Genomic DNA, 22,707 nt, shown 5'->3' on the forward strand with positions numbered 1-22,707 from the left:
TAATTCTTGGAGGCCAAGGTTTTTGGCCCAGGTGTTCCCGGCCTCAAGCTCCTCCCCTCAGAGCGTTCAGCCTGATCAGATAGAAAAGGCCCTCCAAGAGGCAACGCAAGCTCCCCGTGACCCGGCCCTCCGGCAAGTCAAAATAAGCTGACACCGTTGGCGTCGGCGAGCGGGAGCGGGGGCGGGGCCCAGCAGGCCGACACATCGGCGCCATCGCGGGGCCCGCGTCCCGGCGTCGGTTCCGATATTTCGCTCGGCGGGCCGGCGCCTCTGGCCTTGAGGTTGTTGGGCGGCGAAGACCCCAGGTGTCTCCTTCGCGTCTCTCAGTGAAACCTCATCCCGCCTGTGGATGAGGTTTCCCGAAGCTTTCATAAAGCAAATAAATAATTTTTCCTAACTTCACCAACAGGCCCCAGCGCGTGTGACACAGGGTGGGTGGTGAGGAGTTGGGGGCGGGGGGACATCTTGAACTAAATTTTTAGCTTCATTTATCAAAAAGCTTCGCGACCCATTCGGTCTCCCCCGAGGCAGCGACCGTGCCTCAGGGAGATCGCTGAGGCCTTTCCCGCGTAGGCCCCGACTCTCCCTCCTCCTCCTCCTGCCTCCCTCTCCCCGCCCGCGCAGGGAGGGCTGAGCGAGCTTCCCGCTTGCTTCCCTTCCCGGCCCCCCCAGCATCGCTGGGAGCCGTTTTCCCGTAAGCTGGGGGGATGCAGTGCCCACTCACTCACGTGCGCGCGTGCCCCTGGGCCTGCCTGCCACCATCTTGCCTGCCGCCATCTTGCCTGCAGCCATCTTGCCTGCCACCATCTTGCCTGCCGCCATCTTGCCTGCAGCCATCTTGCCTGCAGCCATCTTGCCTGCCACCATCTTGCCTGCCGCCATCTTGCCTGCCGCCATCTTGCCTGCAGCCATCTTGCCTGCCGCCATCTTGCCTCCCGACAGCGGGCCCGCAAAAATCCTCAGCCCTCCCCCCACCAACCCCCCTCACCCCCCTCTCCAGCTGCATCCTGCTGAACACACAGGGGCCTCTCCCCTTCCATGTGCTCCGAACAAGCGAGGCGCTCCTGCCCCTGAGGAAGGTCGACCACTCAGGCACTCAGAGCCAAACTCAGTCCTGACTGGGCTTTCTTGTGTCCGCCGCAAAGCGTGATGGAAGCGGCCCTCAAATTGCATTTTCCAGGGGTCAGGAGAGGACGGCCTGTTGGCCTGGCTCAACGAGATGCCTGTCCGCACCCTTGGATCTTCCCACTGAAGGTGGGAACATACAAAACAGGAGCAGGAGTGAGGCCATTCAGCCCCTCGAGCCTGCTCCGCCATTCAATAAGATCACGGCTGATCTGTTTGTGTTTCGAGTTCCACATTCCCATCTACCCCCCCGATAACCTTTGATCCCCTTGCCTAACAAGAATCTACCTACCTCCGCCTTAAAAATATTCAGTGACCCCGCCTCCACCCCCTTTGGAGGCCGAGAGTTCCAAAGTCGCACGACCCTCTGAGAGAAAACATTTCTCCTCATCTCTGTCCCTAAAAGGGCGACCCCTAATTTTAAAACAGTGACCCCCCTAGTTCTGGACTCACGGAGGTCAGGTCTGTTCCCAGGTCCCATATCTCACCCCCCTGGGGTAAACCATCACTCACCGGGATTTTCAGGCCCCCACCACCCTCCTTATTTGGCCAGGAGACAGGTTGTCTATCGAATTAAGGGCAATGGGTGGGCTGTTGGAGCTGGAACTCCAATAGAGGCCTGTGGCCTGAATGTTGGTGCAATACGGATATTGGTCTGGGACACAACTGAATCAGGAATAGATGAATCAGGCCGCTTGGGAAGTTAAGTAACAGGGAGGCCGCTTCTAGGTTAAGATCACGAACATACATACGAACAAGGAGCAGGAGTCGGCCATTCAGCCCCTCGAGCCTGCTCCGCCATTTAATTGGATCATGGCCGATCTGATGGTAACCCTCAACACCACATTCCCGCCGACCGCCCGATAACCTTTTGCCCCACCCCCCCCTCGCTTACCAAGAATCTATCCACCTCTGCCTCAAAAAATATCCAAAGGCCCTGCTCCCAGGGCCTTCATCAGGGCCAGAGTCCCAAAGACTCGGGGCCCTCTGAGAGAAAAATATTTTGCCTCATCTCTGTTTCAAATGGGTTTTTTTAACTTTAATTTTTTTTTTTAAAAATGGCCCTCTGCAGCAAGGACGTCACTGCGAGGGAGGGGCTTAGGGGGAGTGGGGGGTGGGGGGGAGTCTCTCTACATGGGCAGCCTGGTGCCTCTCCTGCACCCAGGGTGTCAGGGAGGGTTTCTTGGTCCGCGTGGAGCTCTGTGCTCTTGCCTGGCAACAGGAGTCTGCTTCAAAGGACCTAAGATGTCCCCTGCCACCCGTGGGAGCTGGAGTCTCCAGGAATCGAAGGTCAGTCTCCAGGAAAATCTGTGGAAGAATCGCTGGGACATTAAAAAAGACTGATTTTTTTTTTTTGGGTCATTTCCTCTGGGTATTTCTTTTTAGCCGGGTAATAAGATATTGAAAACCCGTGCAGGAAGGCTGTCTGGCTGAGAGTCGAGCGTCATCCAATTGGGTCATGAGCCTTTTAGCTTTCCGATTGGCGTAGGAAGGCTGTACGTCACAAGGATGGATGTGTTGGCCGACTAGTGGCTAGAGCGTGGGGGAGGGGGGTGGTCAAGTCATGTGATGAATCCTCCAGGAATACATCAAATCACAGTTGGCAACCCTTGTGGGAGTGTGAAGGTCAACTGGAAAATCCCATTTTGCTCCCCCCCCCCCGACCTTGGCTGGCATTAAGTGGCACCCAATGAGCTGGGCTGGTCCAGCCGCCACGCGCAGCCCTGCCACACTACCCCCCCCCCCAGCCGAAGCTGCCTCTGCAAAAAAGGCCCGGGGATGGAATGGAAGCGACCAGCGGGGGCTATATTCACCTCCCATCCCCACCCAGGTGCCGGCCTGAAAATCCAGCCCCGACTCATTTGAAAATCATCCGAAATTCACTGCTACTTATTAGAAATAAGAATGAAGGCCACTCCTCTGGATATCGTAATCAATATTGAAATCTCCCAATTGCGCCCAAATTCCACCATTCCGCCCCACCTTTGTAACCCTCGCCCGTTGTACAGCGTCACCTTGGCCCTGTCGGCTCAGCTTTGAGTTAGGAAGCTCTCGCTCGGAGCGCCAGACAGGGTCCCAGTTCAGCGTCTCAATCCGAAAGACAGCGCCTCTGACAGTGCAGCACTCCTTCAGCGCCGGCACTGGGTGTGTCGGCCTAGATTTGGGTGCTCAAGTCTCTGGAGCGGGTCTTGAGCCCACACAGGCAAGAGCGCTCCCAGTTAACACCAACGGCCAACTCTGAATCAAATATTTATTCCAATTCCTTTTCCATTTTCGTAATAATTGTACTTTGAAGGAAACGGCCCTAGAGAGAACAGGGTTCTGCCATGAACCTCTGAATAACTACAGTTTTATAACAAGTTCCAGGTAATTAACATGTAACAATGAACAATCAATTACTGGACGAGCAGTCTGTGGGCCTGTATTCATGTTATATTGCATCCATCTCTCAAATGAGACGTTCTGACCTAGGTTCACTATCTGGTGGACATAAAAGATCAAGCGGACACATACGGGCACATGAATTAGGGGCAGGAGTGAGGCCATTCAGCCCCTCGAGCCTGCTCCACCATTCAATAAGATCATGACTTTTCTGACTGTAACCTCAGCCCCACATTCCCGCCTACCCCCAATAACCTTTGACCACCCCCACCCCCCTTTGTTAGTCAAGAATCTATCTACCTCTGCCCTAAAAATATTCAGTGACCCCCGCCTCCAACGCTCTCTGGGGAAGAAAATCCCCCCATACATCTTTTACGTCCACCAGATAGTGACCTAGGTCAGAACATCTCATTTGAGAGATGGGTGCGGTACAATATGAATACAGACCCACTGACGGCTCGTCCAATAATTGATCGTTCATTGTTACATGTTTTCACGACCCTCTGAGAGAAAAAGATTCTCCTCATCTCCGTCTTAAATGGGAGACCCCTTATTTTTAAACTCTGTCCCCTCGTTCTGGTCTCTCCCACAAGGGGAAACAGCCTCTCCGCATCCACTCTTGAGAGTCTTAAACGTTTCAATAAGATCGCCTCTCGTTCCTCTAAATTCCAATGGATACAGGCCCAGCCTGTCCAGCCTTTCCTCATAAGATAAGCCCCTTCATCCGAGGCTGGGAAAGAAAAGCAGGGAGGTGCTCTCCGGTGTCCTGCATAGGAACTCCGGAATCAACGTCATAGGCGACAGGGTTCCTGTTTGTGGGGGCTTGCTGTGCGCACCTTGGCCGCCGTGTTTTCCGACATTACAACAGCGACTGCCATTTGTTGGGTGTGACACGCTTTGGGGGGCCCTCCTAAGGCAGGCCTGCCCCAATCTGGGGGTCACGACCCCCTCCTTCCCCCTACCCAGCGGGGTCACAAGGCGGGGTTTCGGGGTCAGGCGGACAGGGGCAGCGATGGCCGCCAGCGAGACCCTTCCCCATCCTCACGGTTTCTTCCCGACACAGAGGACGCACAGCCTGACAGACGGCCTGCACACTCCCCGCCTCGCCGACCACCACTCCGCCCCCCCACCCTCCCCCAACCACGCCGCCACCCCTGCTCGGCAGCTGAAAGCCCCCACCGCGCTCCCGCTGCTTCCTCTCAAACGCCCCCGAATTTCATCTCTGGGCGCGTGGGGGGTTGGGGGGGGGGGTGTGGGGGGGGTGTTGGGGAGAGGGGGAGGTCACACGGAGTCCGGGGAATTAAAAACGGGGCAACACCCGGTGTGGGGCGAGGGGGGGGAAGAATTTCGGGAAGCGATGTCCGAAGGTGCGGAAATGAAAGGCTCCGGGCCGGAGTTTTCCGGCGGGCAGCTGTGGGGGTCTTTCCCCGCAGCGGACGTGGGCCGGACGTCCGCTGACCTCAGCAGAACCGGACGGTCCTGCCCAGCGAGGGTTGGGGTGGTTGGGGTGGGGGGAGGGGGTAGCGGAGGGGAGGCCTGAAAATGCCAGCCCCTCTTTTGGCATTCCCAAGCTGAATCTCGCGCCTATAGGCACTATATTTGCATGTATCCTTTCCCTAAAAAGCTTCTTTGATTCCACCTTGTCTAGGCTGAGTTACGTCCAGGGGAGAGCCATCGGATTTTCTCAACGCCCGCTTGCGTCGTGCTCCTGCGGTTGGCCCACGTTTCGTTTTAGCCAGCCGGTCAATTTAACAGCCCCACCTTCACCCGAAGCCGCGGCACCCGTCGGTTCTCTGGAGCTCAGCCCCTGCTGGGTCGGCGTAGCCTCCTCTCCGCTTCTGCTTCTGATTCTGATTCGTTCACGGGGATGTGGGCGTCGCTGGCTGGACCCAGCATCTATTGCCCATCCCTAACTGCCCCTTCAGAAGGTGGTGGTGGGGGTGAGCCGCCTTCTCGAGCCGCTGCAGTCCCCTGTGGTGTAGGTACACCCACTGCGCTGTTAGGGAGGGAGTTCCAGGATTTTGACCCAGTGACAGTGAAGGAACGGCCGATATATTTCCAAGCCAGGATGGTGAGGGTACGTATAAATATAGCTTGTGTGGATATTCAGCTCGAGAGCACCAAAATAGAGGCTGGGATTTTCCGGCCCCTCCTCCCACTGGGTGGGACCCCTCAGGTCCTGCTGAAGTCAGTGGGCGTTTGAATGTCTCGCCACATCTGCAGCAGGGAAACACCCCCACTGCTCCGAGGGGAACTTGCAGGAGATGGTGTTCCCATGTTTCTGCTGCCCTTGTCCTTCTAGATGGTAGAGGTCGTGGGTTTGGAAGGTGCTGTCTAAGGAGCCTTGGTGAGTTGCTGCAGTGCATCTTGTAGATGGTACACACACTGCTGCTACTGTGCGTCGGTGGTGGAGGGAGTGAATGTTTGTGGATGGGGAGCCAATCAAGCGGGGCTGCTTTGTCCTGGAGGGTGTCGAGCTTCTTGAGTGTTGTTGGAGCTGTGCTCATCCAGGCAAGTGGGGAGTATTCCATCACACTCCTGACTTGTGCCTTGTCGATGGTGGACAGGCTTTGGGGAGTCAGGAGGTGAGTTACTCGCCACAGGATTCCTAGTCTCTGACCTGCTCTTGTAGCCACAGTGTTTAAATGGCTGGTCCAGTTCAGTTCCTGTTCAATGGTACACCCCAGGATGTTGATAGTGGGGGATTCAGTGATGGTAATGCCATCAAATGTCAAGGGGTTGATTCTCTTTTGTTGGAGATGGTCATTGCCTGACACTTGTGTGGTGTGAATGTTACTTGCCACTTGTCAGCCCAGGCCTGGATATTGTCCAGGTCTTGCTGCATTTGGACATGGACTGCTTCAGTATCTGAGGAGTCGCGAATGGTGCTGAACACTGTGCAATCATTTGAGTACCTGCACCCCTAGGTCTGTCTGTTCCTGCACATCCTTTAAGATTGCCTCCCCTCATTCTTGCTACCAAAATGGATCACTTCACACTAAACTGCATCTGTCGTATGTCTGCCCATTTCACCAGGCTGTCTGTCTGATCCTCCTCAAGTCTGTCACTATTCTCCTCACTGTTTGCTGCAGTTCTGAAATTTGTATCATCAGCAAGCTTTAGAATGATGCCTGCCTGCCCAAGTGCAGGTCACTAATATATATACCCAGAAGGGAAAAACAGTTCAGGCCAGTACTCTTATTTCCCAGTTTTTACTGTCTTTGTCGTTCTGGGTAATTGATATAAGTACAGCTGAGAAAAGAGAGGCTGTCAAAACCTTTTGTCTTGCACTCATCAGGTCAATTCGCAAGAATGCCAAATTGTAAACGCAGCAACAATTTACACTGCCTGAGAAGAGAGCGCTGACTGGTTGGCAAGTGGACGAGGGTTCGCCACGGAGAACGCACCAGCATAATTACCATTCATCAGGCTAATAATGTCCAGAGGACATTAACGGATATCTCGGGCTGTTTTGCCTTCATACCGGCCCCTTTCGCATTGTACACAGGCACCCTGCACCCTCCCTAGCCCCTCCAGTCCCAGCCATACACTGAAACTGCCTTTGGGCAGCAGAATTACTAGCAGGGGCTCTCCCAGCCTTCTCAGCAATATTAATTTTCCACTGGCTGACACCCCTGTTATGCAGCACGTAATCTCTGACATAAATCTTGCTGTCTGGCCTGTCCGAGCTTCTCGGAGCTCCTGCCTCGGACAGTAAGAGTTTATTTATTTTTAAATTGAAGCGGGATGTCCCAGAACGCTGTGCGCTGAAATTTTACACAGTGCAAGCCTTTGCTTCCCTCTTTCCCACTGCCGCGTATTCCCGCCCGACATCTTTGCGGAGCGACAGACGTTGGTGCTCAGAGGGCACCGGTTCAGCTCACTGCTTATGTGCTCTAACCGCACTGCCCGCTTGCTCACAGAAACCACTAGCAGCGCCCGTTTGGGTGAGGCGCTGAGCTGAGGCCCTGGTCTGCTGCCTCGGGCGGAGGTGAAAGGTCCCGTTGGGAGAAGAACAGGGGGTGGGGGGGGTGGAATTGTCCCCGTTCTCCTTGAATTGAATGTCATTCAGGGACTTGAGGGGCTGCTCCGACTCTTTGGGAGCTCAAGACAGCGAGGGTTTACCATTCTCCGACCGAGGGGGGGCTTTTCAGGGATGATTGCACCTTCGCCCCATAGCCCAGGGTGTTAAGGGCAGCTGTTACATCCTTTGCCCAGCATCAGCTGAGCTCAGCTGTGACTGAATCGCATATTTGTAAATTGCCAATAACATAGAAAGGAATTCTAAAGCTCTTAAGACCATAAGAGCATAAGACATAGGAGCAGAAATTAGGCCATTCGGCCCATCGAGTCTGCTCCGCCATTCAATCATGGCTGATAAGTTTCTCAACCCCATTCTCCCGCCTTCTCCCCGTAACCTTTGATCCCCTTACCAATCAAGAACCTATCTATCTTGGTCTTAAATACACTCAATGACCTGGCCTCCACAGCTTTCTGTGGCAATGAATTCCATAGATTCACCACTCTCTGGCTAAAGAAGTTTCTCCTCATCTCTGTTCTAAAAGGTCTTCCCTTTATTCTGAGGCTGTGCCCTCGGGTCCTAGTCTCTCCTACTAATGGAAACATCTTCCCCACGTCCACTCTATCCAGGCCTTTCAGTATTCTGTAAGTTTCAATCAGATCCCCCCTCATCCTTCTAAACTCCATCCAGTATAGACCCAGAGTCCTCAAACGTTCCTCATATGTTAAGCCTTTCATTCTCGTGAACCTCCTCTTCATCAAGCAAAGGACATAGCAATCAAAATAATTGACACTGTGTAAAAGTAGGATGTAATGGGGACCTATGGCTTAGTAAAAGAGGTGGGTTTCACAACAGAAACGGACTTGCATTTATATAGCGCCTTGAATAAACATTCCAAGGTGCTAAACAGGAGTGTTATCAATCAAAATTTTGCCCTCCCCAAGCCACATGAGGAGATATTTAGGGACAGGTGACCAATAGCTTGGTCAAAGAGGTCGGTTATTAAGCAGCATCTTAAAGGAGGAGAGAGAAGCGGAGAGGTTTAGGGAGGGAATTCCAGAGCTTAGGGACCCCAGGCAGTTGGAGGCACGGCCGCTCGATGGTGGAGCGGTTAAAATCGCAGGGGGTGGGGGGGGGTGGTGGGGCGCGCAAGAGACCAGATTCGGAGGCGCGCGGAGATCTCGGAGCGGAGTCTTGAAGGAGGAGCGCGAGATGAAGAGGCGGATGTGCTTCCCAAGGGAATTCCAGAGGCCAGGAAACGCAGCAAGGGATTCTGAGGCAGCACAATGTGCCGGTGTGCAGGATTGGGCAGACAGACAACAGGCCAAGAGTGAGAGAAAAGAAGGAATTTGGTGGGAGGATGGGCGTAGGGCTGGAGAAGATAAGAAGGAAATGGGGGTGGGGAATTGGTGAGACCACGAACACATTTGAATACAAGAATAAAGGTATTACATATGAGCGGAGCCAGAGGTAAGGTAAGTCAATAAGAACTGTGGTAATGAGAATTTGGTACAGGATAGAACATGGACGACAAGCATTTTGGATGAGCTGAGGTTGAGAGGGTTGAAATTGGGAAGCTTCCTAGGAGTTGACTAAGGTGTGGTTGAAAATTACAGCATCAAAGGGGCCGAGCTGGTGATTTAGAGCACGGAATCCGGTTATTCAACTCAACATGCCCCACCTAGTAAGGGGAGGTGGGTCATGTTGCGGGGGAACGCAACAATAGCTGTCTTTGTGGTGAAGGCGGTCAGATGTTTAGCTTGGAGGCGAACACTGAGGTCGTGGGCTGTCTGGTTCAACCTGAGACAGCGGCTAGCAAAGGGGAGAAGTTCGATGGCCGTGGAATGGCCACTCCCAAAGACGACAGCTCGGGCCCTTCCAACGGTCAGTGATGGCCCCATGCAAGGCGAGGTGTCGGGCAAGCAGCCTGACACCAGGGGGCACAGCGCAGCGCAGGGTCAAAGGGGGACGGGAGCAAGGCGGAGCTGGGTGCCACCAATCCACATGCGGGGGAGGCGACGCCACTCGTGTGGACGGTGTCGGGCCTAGAGGAAGCATGCACATGAGGGAGAGGAGGGGCAGCGGCTTGGAACACTCAGGAGGGAGCAGAGAGGGAAGACAGGCCAACGCTGGAGATATTCTGTCCCATAATCCCGACAGGTAAGACTGGACCCAATCACGGGCAGCAGAAGAGAATTTTTGTCTTATTTCCTCACGGGAAGTGGGCGTCGCTGGCTGGGCCCAGCATTTATTGCCCATCCCTAACTGCCCCTTGAGAAGGCGGTGGTGAGCCGCCATCTTGAACCACTGCAGTCCATGGGATGTAGGTACACCCCCAGCGCTGTTAGGGAGGGAGTTCCAGGGTTTTGACCCAGCGGCAGTGAAGGGACGGTCGATATATTTCCAAGTTGGGATGGTGAGTGGCTCGGAGGGGAACTTGCAGGTGGTGGTGTGTCTGCTGCAGGGACAGTCTGAAGCACGGTAAACATGCTGATGGCTGAAAGAGGTGGCTGAGCCTGGATAATAAGGTTAGCATCACGGAGGATGTCAGCTGTGACTTGTTGAGCACATTTCAGTGTTGTGGCAGGATAGAAACCTATTAGGAGTGATTAGAAATTGGAGGAAAGATGCCCAAAGAATTGGAAGGCAGTACGACATTTGAAGATCTTAGGGAGAGAGTCAGAGGGCCACCTGGAAGGGAAGAGAGTTTGTAGGTGGGTTTTCTTTTGAGGATGGGGGTTATCAGGGTTGATTTATCATCCGTTCCTTCCCCGTCACTGGATGAACATCCTGGAACTCCCTCCCTCACTGCACGGTGGGTGTACTTACCCTGCACGGACTGGGATAGTCCAAGAGGTGGGCTCAACCCCAAGAGGCAACGGCCTGGCGATGCTCAGGAACGAACGCAACGCGCTTATGAATCCCTCCGCACTTCCAGCGGGAGCCGACGTCAAAGCAGGGAGCGGCTCGGAATTCCCAACCGGAAACCCGGCAGGGCTGAGTCGAACCTGCCGGTCCCTCTCCTTCCCTGGCTTACGATGGGGGAAGGTGGGAGGGAAAGGGACGCACTTCCAAGCATCATCGGCCACCCAAACCGACAGTGGCTGCCTTTGTTGGCTGGCTAACAGGGCAATTCAAAGAAGCCGACAGACAAATCTCCTGAAGCTCCGGTTTCAGGGGATTAGTGTATCTTCTGAGCCAGCGCGTAGTGTTTGGAAAGGAGTTGTTTCTGCTCGCTCAATCCAATCTAAACAATAGTCTTTGATGCATAGTAATATTTCAACCACCCGAGTGCTGATATACATGTATTTGTCAACAGTCTGAAAAGAGTCACATTCCCTAAGCAGCCAGAACATAAATATCAGGGTGAAGGAAATAGAAGCTGCATTCAAACGATCAGATGAAAAATCACTGCACAATCCCACTGGGGGATAATTCTGCAACAATGAAAGAACCTCTATTTATCCAGCAGCTCTTAAGCTAACAGTGCACAGGATCGTCTCAGGGCTCACTGATAAAATCGACGTTGCTTGAGAATTGTAGAGCAGCAAGAGTCATTGGGTTTAATCCTTGTGTTAGTGTTGTATTAGCTTATCTTGGTTGAGTTGCCCATGATGCGTGGCACGTCTGGCTACTGTGGGAAGGGGCGGGTGAGGAGAGCACAAGAGCCACGGGAAAGCGGAGCAGGAGTTGACCATTCGGCCCATCGACCCTGCTCTCCCACTCAATACGATCGTGGCCGATCTCGGGCTCCGACTCCATTTTCCCGCCCGCTCCTCATATCCCTTCATCCCCTGAGAGACCCAAAATCGGTCTGTCCCGCCGCCTTCAATGTATTCATCGACGGAGCATCCACAACCCTCTGGGGTAGTGAATCCCAAAGGTCCACAACCCTCTGAGTGAAGAAATTTCTCCTCATCTCAGTCCTAAATGGATCGGCCCCTTATCCTGAGACTGTGCACCCCCCCGTGTTTTAGATTCCCCGACCAGGGGAAACAATCTCTCAGCCTCCACCCTGTCACAACCCCTTCAGAATTTTGTAGGTTTCAATGAGATGGCCCCTCATCCTTCAAAACTCCAGAGAATATAAGCCCAGTTTACTCATCATAGGAGAATCCCCTCATCCCAGGGACCAATCTAGTGAACCTTCACTGTACCGCCTCCAGTACAAGTCTATCCTTCCTTAAATGTGGAGACCAAAACTGCAGTGTTCCAGATGTGGTCCCACCAAAACCTGTACAACTGTAGCAAGGCTTCTTTATTCTTGTACATCAATCCCTTTGCAATAAAGACCAACTTGCCTTCCAAGTTGCTTGCTGCACCTGCAGGCTAACTTAATGTGTTGCTTCAACAAGCGAACCCAAGTCTCTTTGCGTGTCTTTCGAAAAATAATCTGCTTTGCTATTCCTATGATCAAAGAGCTTGACTTCACACTTAATACTCGAGTGTTAATTGGCTGCAGGTGGGATTTCCACCCCTCACTCAGGAGGAGGCCCCGCCTTAGAGAGCTGGGGGCGTGGGTGGGGTGGAGGGGAGGTCAGTCAATCCGATTGGCCAGCAGCTCTCTCTGGCCTCTGCGGCGCCACCAGCTGCGGTGGACAGGGCTGGGACTGCAGGCAGTCCCCGGAGGCCCCGCCTTAGAGAGCTGGGGGCGTGGGTGGGGTGAAGGGGAGGTCAGTCAATCCGATTGGCCGGCAGCTCTTTCTGGCCTCTGCGGCGCCACCAGCTGCGGTGGACAGGGCTGGGACTGCAGGCCGTTCCCGGAGGCCGAAGGGCAGGATTTTGTGGCCTGAACGGGAGTGAAATCGCGCATGGTGGGCACTGGCCGAGCGTCCCGACGTCATAGCGCGCGGTCAAGAGGCGGCAGCGCACCCGCCAATGAATCAGAGGCCTGCAAAGGGCCCTGAAGCAATAAATTAGTTGGTACTCGGTTGGCGGGGTGGGCCAATAGACCAGGCGGCCTTTGCATTTTTCTCGAAAGCTCATCCACGGGCGGGATGAGGTTTCCAACAGTGACTAAAAAAATAAAACAATGAAAAGTTTTTAGCATCACTTTTTTCTATGCCCCTCTTCATGTGACTCCCCACCACCGCCCCCCACCCCCCCCAAACCCCCGGCAGCGCCGAGGCTCTTAGCGCTTGTTTCACGCCATTAATTGGCCCGATCGCGGACGGCGGTCCACCTCGTGGCTGTTCCCGGGCCCACCTACCCGACCAGGGGAAAATCCTGCCCCTAAGTCCTGGGATTCCCCAGGTGTGATTTTGGGGGACTCAGGGTGGGCAGGGTAGGGAAGGCCTGGGGAGGTGGACAGTGCGGCATTGGGGCTTCGGGGGAGTGCGGGAATGAGGGCGGGGGGTGTTGTACAGTCACTGAACATTAAGGAGGGGGTGCCCAATGTTAAAAGGGGGTTTCTGATAGAGGATCGGCCATGATCTTACTGAATGGCGGGGTAGGCTCGAAGGGCTGAATGGCCAACTCCTGCTCCTCGTTTCCTCCCACCACCTCTTCATCTCACCCCATCGACACATCTTTCTACTCCTTTCTCCCTTGTGTGTTTATCCAGCTTCCCCCTTCAATGCACCTACACTATTCGCCTCGACCACTCCCTGTGGTAGCGCGTTCCACATTCTCACCATTCTGGGGACACACAGAGTGTAGCTCACAGTAAAGGATGCATGACAATGTCAGGCACTGAGTAGTGTAAGGCACTCTTGGGCTGCAGAGGGCCAGCATGGACTCAGGGGGCCAAATGGCCTCTTCTGCGCTGCAAACACTCTATGCGAACTAAAAACATATAGTTTGAGAAGAAAGGCTCTCTATATTTACTGGTGTTTAGAAGGATGAGAGGTGATCTCACTGAAATGTAGAAAATATATTCGAGGGCTTGACAGGGTAGATGCTCAGAGGTTGGAGAGCTGGAGGGTATAGCCTCAAATAAGGCCATTTAGGATTGGGGCATACAGCCCATTGAGCTTGTTCTAATTTTGACTTTAAGTCCAGCATTTATTGCTCATCCCTAATTGTCATTGAGCTGGTGGGTTGGTCCCACATAGAATGATATAATCGTAGTGTGGGTACAACATGCAAGGAGGCCATTTGGTCCATCATGTCCATTCCTGGCTCTCTGCAACACTTCAGATAGTCCCACTGCCACCACAGCCCCCCCTCCCCTCCTCCCCTCCTCCCCTTCTCCCCCCCACTGCCCTTTTCCCCCAGCCCTGCAATATTTCTCTCTTCAGATAAGGATCCCATTCCCTTTTGGAAGCCTCGATTGAACCTGCCTCCACCACAGTCTCAGGCCGTAAATTCGAGACCCCCAACCACTGCCTAACCAGCTGCCTTTGGTTCCTTTGCCAATTGCCTTAAATCAGCGCCCTCTGGTTCTTGGCCCTTCAGCCAATAGGGACGGTTTCTCTCGATCCACTCTGTCCAGGCCCCTCATCGATTTGCACGCCTCTGTCAAAATCTCTTCTCAGCCTTCTCTTCTCTAAGCACAACGACCCCACCATCTCCAATCTATCCACGGGACCAATGCTCCTCATCCCTGGAGCCATTGTAGTAACTCTTTTACGCAGCATCTCTAAAGTCTTTCCAAAAGCGCGGTGCCCAGAATTGGACACAACACTACAGCTGAGGCCAAACCTGTGTTTTATATAGGTAGCTTCTTTGCTTTTGTATTCGCTTTGTCTGTTTTTAAAGTCCAGGGTCCTGTAAGCCTTTTGAATCACGGTCTCAAGCTGCCCTGTCACCTTTCTGATATGTGTACATAGAGTGGGAGTAGGCCATTTGGCCCATCGAACCTGCTCTGCCATTCAAACAGATCGTGGCTGACCATCTATCTCTACACCACTTTCCCCACTATCTCAATATCCATTGATGTCATTAATCTCCGGAAATCTATTGACCTCTGTTTTGAACATACTCAGTGACTGAGCTACCACAGCCCTCTGGGGTAGAGAATTCCAAAGATTCACCACCCTCTGAGTGAAGAAATTCCTTCTCATCTCAGTCTTAAATGGCCGACCCCTTATTCTGAGGTTGTGTCCCCTCGCTCTAGACTCACCAGCCGGGAGAAACATCCTATCTACATCTACCCTGTCAAACCCTGTAAGAATTTTGTAAGTTTCAGTAAGATGAACTCTCATTCTTCTAAACTCTAGAGAACACAGGCCCAGCTACCTCAATCTCTCCTCATAAGACAATCCTGCTACCCCAGGGATCAGTCTGGTGAATCTCCGCTGCACCCCCTCGATGGCAAGTATATCCTTCCTTAGATAAGGAGACCAAAACTGTATAAAAACAAAAAACTGCGGATGCTGGAAATCCAAAACAAAAACAGAATAACCTGGAAAAACTCAGCAGGTCTGGCAGCAAAGGCGGAGAAGGAAAGAGTTGACGTTTCGAGTCCTCATGACCCTTCAACAGAACTGATTGAATATTAGGAAAGGGGTGAATATAAGCTGGTTTAAGGTGGGGGGGTGCGATGGGGGGAGAGAAGTGGGGGGAGAGTGGTTGTAGGGACAAGCAAGCAGTGATAGGAGCAGATAATCAAAAGATGTCACAGACAAAAGAACAAAAGAACACAGAGGTGTTGAAGGTGGTGATATTATCTTAACGAATGTGCTCATTAAGAATGGATGGCAGGGCACTCAAGGTACAGCTCTAGTGGGGGTGGGGTGGAAAGAGTAGCAGGGCATACAAGATTTAAAAATAATGGAAATAGGTGGGAAAAGAAAAATCTATATAAATTATTGGAAAAAACAAAAGGAAGGGGGAAGAAACAGAAAGGGGGTGGGGATGGAGGAGGGAGTTCAAGACCTAAAGTTGTTGAATTCAATATTCAGTCCGGAAGGATGTAAAGTGCCTAGGCGGAAGATGAGGTGCTGTTCCTCCAGTTTGCGTTGGGCTTCACTGGAACATTGCAGCAAGCCAAGGACAGACATGTGGGCAAGAGAGCAGGGTGGAGTGTTAAAATGGCAAGCAACGTAAACTGGGCGACCGCTTTGCAGAACACCTGCGGTCTGTCTGCAAGAATGACCCAAACCTCCCTGTCGCTTGCCATTTTAACACTCCACCCTGCTCTCTTGCCCACATGTCTGTCCTTGGCTTGCTGCATTGTTCCAGTGAAGCCCAACGCAAACTGGATGAACAACACCTCATCTTCTGACTAGGCACTTTACAGCCTTCCGGACTGAATATTGAGTTCAACAACTTTAGGTCTTGAACTCCCTCCTCCATCCCCACCCCCTTTCTGTTTCTTCCCCCTTCCTTTCGTTTTTTCCAATAATTTATATAGATTTTTCTTTTCCCACCTATTTCCATTATTTTTAAATCTTGTATGCCCTGTTAGTCTTTCCACCCCACCCCCACTAGAGCTGTACCTTGAGTGCCCTGCCATCCATTCTTAATGAGCACATTCGTTTAGATAATATCACCACCTTCAACACCTCTGTGTTCCTTTGTCTGTGACATCTTTTGATTATCTGCTCCTATCACTGCTTGCTTGTCCCTACAACCACACCCACCTCCACTTCTCTCCCCCCACCGCACCCCCGACCTTAAACCAGCTTATATTTCACCCTTTTCCTAATATTCAATCAGTTCTGTTGAAGGGTCATGAGGACTCGAAACGTCAACTCTTTTCTTCTCCGTCAATGATGCCAGACTTGTTAATTTTTCCAGGTAATTCTGTTTTTGTTCCAAAACTGTATACACTACTCCAGGTGTGGTCTCAGCAAGTCTCTATACAATTGCAGCAAGACATCTTTACTCCTGTACTCAAATCCCCTGGCGATGAAGGCCCACGTACCATTTGCCTTCTTAATTACTGCTGTACCTGCATGCAGACTTCTAGTGATTCATGAACAAAGACATGCAGGTCCCTCTGGACATCAACAGTCCCCAGACTCTGACCATTTAAGAAATATCCTGCCTTTTTGAAATTCCTGCCTTTTCTATAATGCCTGTACACCCAAATCTAGGTCACTAATATATTGACGGAAAAGCAATGGCCCTTGTCCTGATCCTTGGATTAAAAGGGTAGCGAGGGAGCGAATTCCTAACCCAGTTACCAAGGAAGGAATGAGGTCAAAAGGTCAGGGTAGATCTTAAACACGAAGAGTTATGAGGGAGCTGATCGCTTGTCTGCCCTGATGTAGAGGCCTCTGCATTTAAAAGGCACAAGCACAGCTTGATGCTGCCTTCATGATGCTGTGGAAACTGCTTTAACACCACAGTCAATGTGATATCATTAAAGGTAACTTTGATTGAGAAACAAGAGTGAGCAATGTAAGAAATTACTGGGACATCGATATTCCTACGATTTGGTCTGGATCACATGTTCAGTATGGTCAACTGATGCAGAACTGTGGATGGTGACAGGCTTTGGGGAGTCAGGGGGTGAGTTACTCTCCGCAGACTTCCCATCTACAGAACCGGGGGAAGCTTAGTACCCTACCAGCCAGAAGTGCCGAGTGGATGATCCATCTCGGCCTCCTCCGGAGGTCCCCAGCATCACAGATGCCAGTCTTCAGCCAATTCGATTCACGCCACGTGATATCAAGAAACGGTTGAAGGCTATGGGACCTGACAATATTCTGGCAATAGTACTGAAGACTTGTGCTCCAGAACTTGCCGTGCCCCTAGCCAAGCTGTTACAGTACAGCTACAACACTGGCATCTACCCAGGAAAACTGCCCAGGTATGTTCTGTACACAAATAGCAGGACAAATCCAACCCAGCCAATTACCACCCCATGAATCTGCTCTCAATCTCAGCAAAGCAATGGAAGGGGTCATCAACAGTGCTATCAAGCGGCACTTGCTGAGAAATAACCTGCTCACTGATGCCTAGTTTGGGTTCCACCAGGGCCACTCAGCTCCTGACCTCATTACAGTCTTGGTTCAAACATGGATAAAAGAGCTGAACTCCAGGGGTGAGGTGAGAGTGACTGCCCCTGACATGAAGGCCGTATTTGACCAAGTGTGGCATCAAGGAGCCCAAGCAAAACTGCAGTCAACGGGAATCAGGGTTGGAGTCATACCTAGCACAAAGGAAGATGTTTGTGGTTGTTGGAGGTCAGTCATCTCAGCTCCAGGACATCACTGCAGGAGTTCCTCAGGGTAGTGTCCTCGGCCCAACCATCTTCAGCTGCTTCATCAATGACCTTCCTTCCATCATAAGGTCAGAAGCGGGGTGTTCGCTGAAGACTGCACAATGTTCAGCACCATTCGTAACTCCTCAACATTTCGACTCGGCCTGATAAGTGGCAAGTGACATTCATGCCTCACAGGTGCCAGGCAGTGACCATCTCCAACAAGAGAGAATCTAAAGATCTTCCCTTGACATTCAATGGCATTACCATTGCTGAATCCCCCACTATCAACAACCTGGGGGTTACTATTGATCAGAAATGAACTGGACCAGCCATATAAATACTGTGGCTACAAGAGCAAGTCAGGGGCTGAGAATTCTGTGGAGAGTAACTCACCCTCTGACTCCCCAAAGCCTGTCCACCATCTACAAGGCACAAGTCAGGAGTGTGATGGAATACTCCCCACTTGCCTGGATGAGTGCAGCTCCCACAACATTCAAGAAGCTCAACACCATCCAGGACAAAGCAGCCCCGCTTGATTGGCACCCCATCCACAAACATTCACTCCCTCCACCACCGACACACAGTAGCAGCAGTGTGTGTACCATCTACAAGATGCACTGCAGCAACTCACCAAGGCTCCTTAGACAGCACCTTCCAAACCCACGGCCACTACCATTTAGAAGGACAAGGGCAGCAGGCACATGGGAACACCACCACCTGCAAGTTCCCCTCCAAGTCACTCACCATCCTGACTTGGAAATATATCGGCCGTTCCTTCACTGTCGCTGGGTCAAAACCCTGGAACTCCCTCCCTAACAGCACTGTGGGTGTACCTACACCACAGGGACTGCAGCGGCTCAAGAAGGCAGCTCACCACCACCTTCTCAAGGGGCAACTAGGGATGGGCAATAAATGCTGACCTAGGCAGCAATGTCCACATCCTGTGAAAGAATGCTTTAAAATATGCAAACATGGTCTACACCTTCATGAGTGGAAGTGAGAAACCCAATATCAAATGATGGAAAGACTAGACTGACACCATTTAATCGAATCTGCATCTCCATTCAGCAGCGATTTCATCGTATATTCCTTTCTGAACAACAACTTGTATTTACATATCACCTATGTCAGCACTTCACAGGAGCATCATCAAACAAAATTCGACCGCCCGAGCCACAGGAAGAGGTGTTTAGGGACAGGCGACCAAAAGCTGGGTCAAAGAGGTCGGTTTGAAGGAGCATCTTAAAGGAGGAGAGAGAGACGGAGAGGATTAGGGAGCGAATTCCAGAGCTCAGGGCACCCCCCCAGGCTTTGGGCTTTGAAGGCCAATGGTGGAGCGATTAAAACTGGGGTTGTGGGGGTGGGGATAATCAGGGGGCCCGGAATTTGAGGAGCGCAGAGATCTCGGAGGGTTATAGGGCTGGAGGAGGTTGCCGACACAAGGAGGGGCGAGACCATGTTGGAGTTGAACACAAGTATGTCAATTGTATTCGTTACTATATGATACTTTAAATTATTTACAACAGAATTCTTAAATTCTTAATCTTCCCTGACTCAGATGCATGCCCCAAAGAAAAATCTTTTTTATATTACATTTTTCTGCCTGTTTAAAGATGTATTATACTCGCATATGAATCATATTGCTTATTTAAGAAGTTAGATTATGTGCCCGATTAACTGTACAACAGCAACGGAAATTTGTTTCCCGTGCAGAGCCACAGCTTCACACGTCCTAGCCTGCACAGCATCCGAGCTGGGGAGAGGGAAGATCGAGTTTAACCCTTAACAGTCAGGAGCCTTCTCAGCTTGCAGAATGGAGCGGATTACATTTCTAATAGGCTTCCACCTGCCCCGCAGGCCAAGGATTTGAAAGTAGGTCTGGCCAGCCGCTGGGGGCAGGTGATGGGAAAGGAATTGCAAGGCAGAGAGAGAGAGACCTGGGGTGCCCTTTGCGGGCGGTAGAACGAAGCTGGTGAAGCATGAGTGAAAGAGCTAGCAAGTTTAGAGCAGTCATCGAGGTATAGGGCTGGATTTTACACTCGCTGACTGGTGAGTATGTCTTTTTTTATTTGCTCGTGGGATGTAGGGTGTCACTGGCTAGTGATGGAATTTATCGCCCATCCCTAATTGCCCTTGTTCAGGCAGCCTTTAAGAGGCAACCACAATTGCTGTGGGGTCTGGAGTCACACATAGGCCAGACCGGGTAAGGACAGCAGATTTCCTTCTCTAAGTGAACCAGATGGGATTTTTAACATCAGACTTTTAACTCCAGATTTTTATTGGATTCAAATTCCACTGTCTGCTGTGGTGGGATTATGAACCCAGGTCCCCCGGAGCATTACCCTGGGTCTCCAGTACACTAGCCCAGTGACAACAACACTACGCCACCACCTCCCCTCAAATCCAGTGTGTGGCCTGCCCTCTGCCTACCCGCCATCTCCGACCTGTCTCAAATTGTACGGGGTCGGCCTGCCCATCCTTGGCCCCGTTGAGGCCCTCAACTGACCAACTGACCAATTAATACCCACTTAAGGGCCTCATCCTGCACCCCCCCCCCCTCCCCCACCAGTATTTTATCGAAGGCAAGGGGGAGGCCCATGCCAAGCTGGTAGCCTGACAGCTTTCGCTAAGTGGGCTGGTGGCAGACAAGAGAGGGGGGAAGGGACCTCCTTTGGGGCGGTTCCCTGCGCCCACTGGGGCAACCCACCCCCACATCCGAGGTCATGGTCCCCCCCCCCACCCTCCCAATCCCAACCTCATCCCACCCCCCCCACCCTTGGCCTCTCAAACCCACCCCGCATTCCCCCCCCCCCCCCCCCACCCCCTCCCGCCCCCACCACCGTTGCCAGGGTCTTGCAGAACTTGGCCCTGGCAATGCCCCGAACTTACCTCGAGTCAGGCCACCTCCTCGCTGGGACTGCCTGTACTCCCAGCAGTGGCCACCGCCCCGGAGTGGCGCTGCTGGGACTCCAGGGCTGCCAGCTGCCCAGTTGGCCATCAGCCCTCTGCGGCAGGCCTTCCTCCAGGGATAGGGTCAAGCTGCTGCGGGATTGCCGTCAGTACGGTGCGGTGGGCAGTCAGGAACGCGGTAAAATCCAGCCCTCAGGGTCACTCGCGGCGCAAGGGGAGGCCATTCTGCCCAACGGGTCTGTACCGGCGACCTGCACAACAATCCAATCAGTCCCATTCTCACTCTATCCCCTGTATTTCACTCTAGAGCCCATCCAACCTCCCTTTTGAAATCATTCATCGCCCCAGCTTCCGCCCTCCCCCCCACCGCCCCCCACCCCTCGTGGGCAGCGAGGTCCCAGGGCATCACCACTCGCTTCATAAGAAACAAAAAATGTCCTTCCTCATGTTCTCCCCGCTTCTCTTGCCCAACGTCTTGAAGCTGTGTCCCTTGGCCCTTGTCCCATCAGCTTAATGGGAACAGCTCCTAAGCGGTGGTGACCAGAACTGCTGTGGTCTAACCAGGGCTTTATAAGGGTTCAGCGTAACTTCCCTGCTCTATCGCTCTATTCTTGAAGCCCAACATCCCACAGGTCTTACTGACCGTGGTCTCGGTGTGCAACGCCACCTGCCAAGATCGTTGCACGTGCGCGTCCAGGGTCCCTCTGCTCCTACGCACTCTTTGGAACTGCTGCATGGAATCCGTAGTATTGCCTCTCCCTGCCCCTTCTACCTTAACGCGTCACGCCACGCACCTCTGCGTTAAAGTCCACCTGCCGCTTGCCTGCCCCGTTCTGCTGGCCCATCTACGTCCTGGTCGCAAGCGATTCCTATTGAGGTCACCGTTTCCTGCGTCTCAAAGTGTGAGGCACTCGATCCCAGCCGGAGTGTCGTGCCCAACGCCAGGCACTGTACTTTAAAGTTGGAATACAAAGCGCAAGGGACAGGAGCAGGAAGAGGCCATTCAGCCCCTCAAGCCTGCTCCGCCATTCAATAAGATCATGGCTGAGCTGATTTGGGCTTTAATTCCATTTTCCTGCCTTCCTCCGATAACTCTTGACCCCCTTGTCGATCAAAAACCTGTCTACCTCAGCCTTGAATATATTCAATGACCCAGCCTCCACTGCTCTCTGGGGAAGAGAACTTCCACAGACTAGTGACCTTCTGAGAGAAGAAATTCCTCCCCATCGTCATCTTAAATAGACCACTACTTTCGAAACTGTTCCTCCGAGTGCTGGATCCCCCCACGAGGGGGAACACCCTCTCCGCACCCACCCTGTCCAGCCTCCTCAGGACCTTACATGTTTCAATAAGATCACCTCTCACTCTTCTAAACTCCAATGGGTATCGGCCCAACCTGCCCAGCCTTTCCTCATAAGACAAACCCCCTTCATTCCAGGGATCAGCCGAGTGAACCTTCTCTGAACTGTCCTCCAATGTAAGTTTATCCTTCCATACATAAAGGGACCAAAGCTGCGCACAGTATTCTAAGTTTGGTCTCACCAATGCCTTGCACAGGTGGGACAAGGCTACCCTGCTTTTATCCTTCACCCTTGCAATAAAGGCTAACAGCCCATTTGCCTTCCTAATCGCTTGCTGTACCTGCGTGCTAACTTTTCGTGAGTCATGTACCAGGACGCCCAGATCCCTCTGCACTGCAGCATTCTGCCGTCTCTCTCCACTTAAATAACATTCTGCTTTTCTGTTTATCCTGCCAAAGTGGACAACCTCCCATTTTCCCACATGATATTCCACCGACCAGATTCTCTGCTCGCTTACACGTGGAAGGATATGAAGGCTTCGGACAGGATGCAGAAGGGAGCTACCATAATGGCTCTGGAGTGAGGGATTCAAGTTACGTGGATAGACTGGAGAAGCCAGGACAAAAAATAAGAAAATGCTGGCACCCCCATCCCTATCCCCACCCCCAGGTCAGCATTTATTGCCCATCCAGCAATCACCCCTGAGTGGGTGGCAGGGGGCACTGCCTACAAGTGAGCAGCTTTATTGGCCATTTCAGGGGGCATTGAGGAGTCAGCCACTTCGCTTTGGGGCTGGAGTCACACGCAGGCCAGACCGGGTAAGGTTGGCAGATTTCCCTCCCCTGAAAGGCACTGGGAAACCAAATGGGTTC

At 52.5% G+C, this 22,707-nt stretch overlaps 1 protein-coding gene across 2 annotated transcripts in view; it reads right to left on the reverse strand.

Annotated features, from left to right (window-relative positions):
* Positions 1 to 22,707, reverse strand: part of LOC121272973 (neurexin-2-like) — a 2,565,635-nt gene that overhangs the window by 2,217,353 nt on the left and 325,575 nt on the right. The gene's annotated exons all lie outside the window — the stretch shown is intronic.

Source organism: Carcharodon carcharias, chromosome 37 (genome assembly GCF_017639515.1).
Source record: "Carcharodon carcharias isolate sCarCar2 chromosome 37, sCarCar2.pri, whole genome shotgun sequence".
Classification (NCBI taxonomy): Eukaryota; Metazoa; Chordata; class Chondrichthyes; order Lamniformes; family Lamnidae; genus Carcharodon; species Carcharodon carcharias.